Source organism: Dipodomys spectabilis, unplaced genomic scaffold (assembly GCF_019054845.1).
Source record: "Dipodomys spectabilis isolate Male_0828 unplaced genomic scaffold, ASM1905484v1 ptg000114l, whole genome shotgun sequence".
NCBI classification, from domain to species: domain Eukaryota; kingdom Metazoa; phylum Chordata; class Mammalia; order Rodentia; family Heteromyidae; genus Dipodomys; species Dipodomys spectabilis.
The window spans coordinates 756159-762810 of record NW_024870791.1 but is presented as its reverse complement, the minus strand read 5'-3'; positions in this window follow the sequence as shown (position 1 = coordinate 762810).

Genomic DNA, 6652 nt, shown 5'->3' with positions numbered 1-6652 from the left:
AAGTAAAAAGAGACAAAGAACGATATTACATATTCATAAAGAAAACTCTCCATCAGAGGGATATAACAATTTTAATTATCAATGCCTTGAATCCTAGAGCTCCCAAATTCATCAGACAAATACTACATACCCTAAAAACATGCATACATCCAAATACATTGTTGGTTGCTTGAACACATCATTTTTACCTCTGGACAGGCCACCCAGGTAAAAACTTACCGAAAAACTTCAGAGCTAAATAACTGCATTGACAAGCTATACCTAACAGATATCTACAGACTATTTCACCTAACAGCTTCACAATACATATTCCTCTCAGAAGCCCATGGAACATTCTCCAAAATAGATCATATCTTAGATCACAAGAAAGTCTATGAAAATTCAAAAACAAAAATGAAATTACTCTTTACATCTTGTCAGACCACGATGGGACCAAATCAGATCTTGACAACAAAAGTCATCACAGAAAACTCTGAAACTCACAGACTGAATAACACATTGATAAATCATGAGCGAGTCACTGAAGAGATATGAAGAGAAGTTGCAACGTTTATGGAATTCAGTAGAAGCAAACATACAAAATACTACCACCTCTGGGACACAAAAACACCGGCAGTACTCAGAGGAAAATTTATGTCTTTGAGTATGCATATCAACAAATTAGAACCATCTTGAATCAGCACTAATGATGTGGAAGTAGGTCTTTGAAAAACAGGAACAAGCCAAGCCAAAAACTGGTAAACAGAAATAATACAAAGTAGATTAAAGAAATAAATGAGTTAGAGTCTTAAAAATGTACAATCATAATTGACATTTATCTACTAGAAGCTCACATATTTGCCCGATGAATGTCAACCTAGCTATTTTCAGAGATAGTCTCAACCAGCTAGAACCAGTGAACAAAACAAACTTCTAGGATTCTAAGAAACAACATTTTTTTTGCCTTTTTAAAATAAATTTACTCTGCTGTTCTTATTAAGGTGATTTATAGATGGATTACAATTACATGAGTCAGGTAAAGAGTACATTTCCTTTTGTGAAATGTCTTCAGTTCCCTCACTTGTTTCCAGTCCCACCCTCCTGTCCCCACCCATGTGTTAAATAGTTCACTTTCATCAATGTGCAATTTTTCGCTCTTTTCCCTAAAGCTCTGTGCCCACCCCTCACCTTCCTGAAGATGTACAATAAATATACCAGGCATAAGGTAAAGAAGAGAGAATTATCACAAAGTATAAACAATAAACAAAAAACAAAAAGTTTTCTGTTTCCATATCTCATAGTTTGTTTGCATATGTATATCTTGTTATATAAATATAATTGTTTTTTATCATAAAGTTAATTCAGGGATTAAGGTGTGATAACATAATTTTGCTTTCTATTTAATAATGCTTTTTATTTTAATATGAAAATTGTAAGTAACACAATTCAAGTCCTACTGAAATTTATAGGCTTAGATTTAAAGTTAAATTTTCAAAATGCCTAATATTTCCATTTTGGCAACCAAAATGAAAAACAGGCATGTTTTATCCTCAAGAATGTCATTATTTCATATGTAAAAAAGTAAACTACATGTAATATTAATTCAGTGGAAATGAGCAATCAAATAATTATGCAATGCATCAATTCCATAGATTATGAAATTTATTGATAAAATTAATAAAACTTGTTTTAAGTAGATTACTTAAGACATGAAACAATGATAATTTTCTTTTCTAGGTGAAGTTGATATAGAAATTAGAGTTCTGTGTTCTTGATACGTGTTGATTTACACACATGATTGGCTCATCTCTGTTATTTGAAGATAACTGAGAACATGACTAGAATTAAAAAAAAATCACGCAAATGCTTAGCTGTATTTTGTGACTAAATATCACTTTATTTTATTTGAAAGATCTGGTAAATTTACTTAAGTCACATCTACAATAATGAGAAATAAACATCCCCTAGCTCCTTAAAAGACAATAAGAAAAAAGGAAACAACAGAAAAAAATTGAACTTCATTTTGCACGTGGTCTTTGTATATTTTGGTTCTTTGTAATTGTGGATTATGTGACTATCCCATGAATTTGGGCTCAAATCTGAATGGCTATTGGAAGAAAATTTCAAAATGTAGAGCAGCTAACACAGCTGTGCGGTTGTTTGTAGGTTTCAATACATTCGCAGCTGGACATCAACTGTACAAAGGAAATAATTCTACTGTTTTGCAGGCAAGAATGTGATGAAAAGCATACTTTTAGCTTCTTAGATGAAATAAGAAGACCACACTTTAAAAGATGACTAAACAATCAGCCTTTTGAATAACAGTGCAATTTTTTGGGGGGGTCCGGTCGTGGGGCCCGAACTCTGAGCCTGGGCGCTGTCCCTCAGCTCTTCAGCTCAAGGCTAGTGCTCTACCACTTGAGCCACAGTGCCACTTCTGGCTTTTTTTCTTTTTGCTTATGTGGTGCTGAGGAATCAAACCCAGGGCCTCATGCATGCAAGGCAAGCACTCTACAATTGAGACACCTTCCCAGCCCCAACAGTGCCATTTTTAAGGCACTCTAGATAATTCAATTCCTGCATCCCTCCACAAACATTAATGCCATTCACAAATCATTGCTGAAGGGAATTTCCAGTTTTATTTGATATTTCAAATTGCTTAGGAGTAACAGAAAAAATAATTCAAGTTGTTGAGAAAATTTACTTTAGAATAAGCAAACAAATCAGATTCAATTCCATAGCATAACCTTTACGAAAAATGAATTAAGGAATATGGCATGTCCTTTGTAATTTAATATGAGTAATTAGGGCAAAATGCCAAAATCAGACTCTAAAAAGAAGTCTTTGTTAAGATATATTAACGATTACCTACAGACAGGTAATTTTACCTACATTTTCTATTATATGATAACATATTTTTGGCTGCTAATCAGAGAGACTCAAAATTATTTTTAATTATGATATGAAAAATGCATCATCATGAATAAATGAAATCAGGGAGTAGGTGGCTCGAGAGCTGGTTGGTTCTGTTAAATGTTCTCATTATTTTGAATTTCTGGTGTTTTTGTATGTGTGGTATTATGAATGTATTTTATGTCTGGGCAGGAAGATTGATTATTAGATCATTGTCTGATACCCAATGTCAGGAACCTAACCTGAGTGAAAGTGGTAAATGTGTGTGTGTGTGTGTGTGTGTGTGTGTGTGTGTGTGTGTGCCTGCCAGTCTGTATTTAGAAGGAAGTGTCTTATTTCTCTCAGGGTATATACTTAATTCTATTAGTTTTATTACATTAACGACAGCAGATAAACATAATTAACATTTTGAAACATATGCTTATATTCTTTTGATTGCATGAACAAACTAAAAATTTATATTTGGGGTATGAGTTTTGTGGAAGGTCAGCTGAAAGTTTAAACATTTGGAATCTTGAGAAACTTATCAATGATGATCATTTCAGTATAGAACAATTTTAGACAACACTTGCAAGGACATGTAATCCTATATGAAAATGAAACATTTATTGATTTTTCCATAGCTACAGTATGCTATAAATTTGTAGGAAAACAAGTTAAATTATGGAAACATAAAAGTAATGCGACTATTTATTGCATACAGTTTTACATTTTAGTTTTGTCAAGTCAAAATATCATTTAGTTTTACTGTATAGGAAGGAAAACCCTAAATATTATAGTTTGTGTCATATTTCATATTAGGAAGCTTTCTTTGTATCAATAAGTTTATTTCTTTTGTTTCTGCTTTCCTATTCATAATTCTGTTTCTCATAGTAGTTTTCTAAGGACTTTTTCTTTCTCCCAATTTGGGGCTTGAACATAACTCATGCTCAGTTTGCTAACAGTAGTCAGTCTACCATTTGAACCATGTCCCAGCCCAGAAATTTTTGTAGTTAATTGGAGATAGAACCTCATGAACTTTCCTACCAGACAGAAAACCATTATCCCCCAAGTCTCATCTTTCTTAATCACTAGCATTATAGAGATGAGTCATGGACCCCAAGAGTCAATGACTTTTCATGTCTTATAGAATACACGTTTGCTAGTAATTGTAATAATAAATGACCACAGCTTGAGTGCATTAACACTGTAAATACATGTCCTCTGAGTTGGTGAAACTAAAACTCCAAGATCAGAGTTTGCTTCTTCTGAGTCCTCTTTCCTTGGCCTATTCAAGACCTTCTGCTTCTCTTGGAGGAGACTTCAACTTCAATGCTACCATTGAGATTCTTTTTCCACATGCAGTCACTTTCTAAGACAATAGGTTTTTGATCTTTAGTATGATTTCAGTGGGACAGTATCCAACACATAACATATTACTTAATGGATGAAAGAAAATCTCTAATAGGAAATCATTTGTTTGTGGCACGGAAGTTATGGTTATACTTTTTAAAAATAGCAAAAAAAGTAAAGGCTTTATTAGAGCTTGTTAAATGAGTGTGAAATCTTGACCTTAGACATGCCAAATTCTTACCCTGGCATACACTTAAATTTCTAGGGGAACAGGAGGATTGAACCCAAAACCCTATACTTGTGAAACAGCATCTCTACTACTACCATATCTGCAGATTATAATTGGATTGCTTATTTTGAGGCAGTATCACTATGCCTGGGTATTCTTGTACTGTGGTCCTCCTAACACAAACATAAAACATTGCACCCTCAAATGGTTAGAGTATCTGAAACTTCATTTTGTGTTTGGGCTTGCTTGGAGCTGGAATTCTCTAATCTCTGTTTTCCAAGTAGATAATATAGGTTTGAGCAACTTTATCCAGTAAAAGTATGCAATTTCAAAATATCTTGATATTGCCTATATTTGTGCTTAACATATATAGCTAACCATAATTTTCTCCCTCTTTTGTTTAGTACTCTGAGTTGAAAACATTGACTTTCTTGATATACATGGCTTTGTTTCAGATGAAATCCCATCACAATAAAAAAAATCCCCTAAAAGTTTATGTCAAAAATCATGGAAAAGAAGGCTTCAGTTTGGAAAAAAAAAACACTGATTCTTAAGTTATAAATGCAGTATATTTATAGTGTTCATCAATGCTTTCTTAAGTATGAGGAGGAAGGCAGAAATGTGAAAGATGTCAGGTCTCTGTAGAAAATCTGTAGTTGTCTCTTCGTGTTATCTTCCTTCATTAAAGCTTGCTTTATTAAAACGATCTGGGTGTATATTGGTTGGACTGATTGGTAATTTTTCCAGGAGATGAAGCTGATTTTAGAAGGCTGATGGTGTGGTAAATAAAAGAATGATTAGAATGAACACAAATATTGCCACAGAATGAGCTGACCAGGTTTAACTGCTGTACAGCAAAACAAAGCAAAGTTTCAATTCTGACGATCCACATTGGAACATATATAGATAGATACTTATACATATACATATAAATATACATATACATACATACATGAACAATTAAATCTCCAGTAGACTATAGAGAAAGTTGGTGTGACAAGTATTAAACTACATCAAACTGGTTGCAGGTAATATCCATTAAAAATATATATAGTTTAGCATAGATTTTGTAAACAATGAAAATTCTTCATTATATACTTTACAAATATCCTTAGTATGTTTTAAGTTTTTTTATTGTAAAAATACCCTACAGAGAGGTTACAATTACATGGGCAAGAAAATGAGTACATTTCTTTTTTTTGGGGGGGTGCCAGGGGTCCAGTCGTGGGGCCTGAACTCTGGGCCTGGGTGTTGTCCCTCAGCTCTTCAGCTCAAAGCTAGCGCTCTACCACTTGAGCCACAGCTACATTTTTGGCTTTTTTTTGCTTATGTGGTGCTGAGGAATCGAACCCAGGGCCTCATGCATGCAAGACAACTGCTTTACCTCTGAGCCACCTTCCCAGCCCCATAATGAGTACATTTCTTATCAAGCATTTTTACCTCCTCCTTTGTTTCCCCTTACCATCCCTGTCCATCTTCCCCACCCGAACTTCCCCCAAACCCAAGCCAAAATTGTTAAGTTCGTTTTTCTACATAACATCTTGTACATCTCATTGATGCAGTAGGTCCACTTATATCCCTATTTAAACAATTTGGTTTTTCCCTTCCCCTCCACAAATTATACCAACATCAAATACAGTGAAAACAGGGGTAATTTTTTTTTTGCAATAGGAGCATCTATATGATGCTGAAAATTGGAATTGCACAAAATATGCAACATGGCTAGGCACTGGTGGTTCAAGGGTGTAATCTGAGCTAGTTAAGAGGCTGAGATCTGAAGATCACAGTTCAAAGCCAATCTGAGTAAAAGTTCATTAGATTCTAATCTCCAATTAACCACCAGGGCAAGTGGAATTCCAGTTCAGATTGTATGTCGAGCACTGGCCTAGAACACGAAAACACCATCCGGGCCCTGAGTTTAAGCCCTGGGATCAACAGAAACTAGAACATAAAATAAAACATGAAGTTAGATATTTTATAATGAAGCACAAGTTAATATATTCTACATTGTTAGAAAGACTAGATTTGTGTTAGCTTTATAACCTACCATAATAAGTGATATTGTCCATTTATTAAACAGAAAGTCTTACTCAGATTTACAAGTTTGAAGTTTTCAGTGTATGTTTAGTTGGTTTTATTGCTTTGGGGCATGTGACAAGACCATATTAATGTGGGGAGTATATCAAAGGGAAAAGGTTT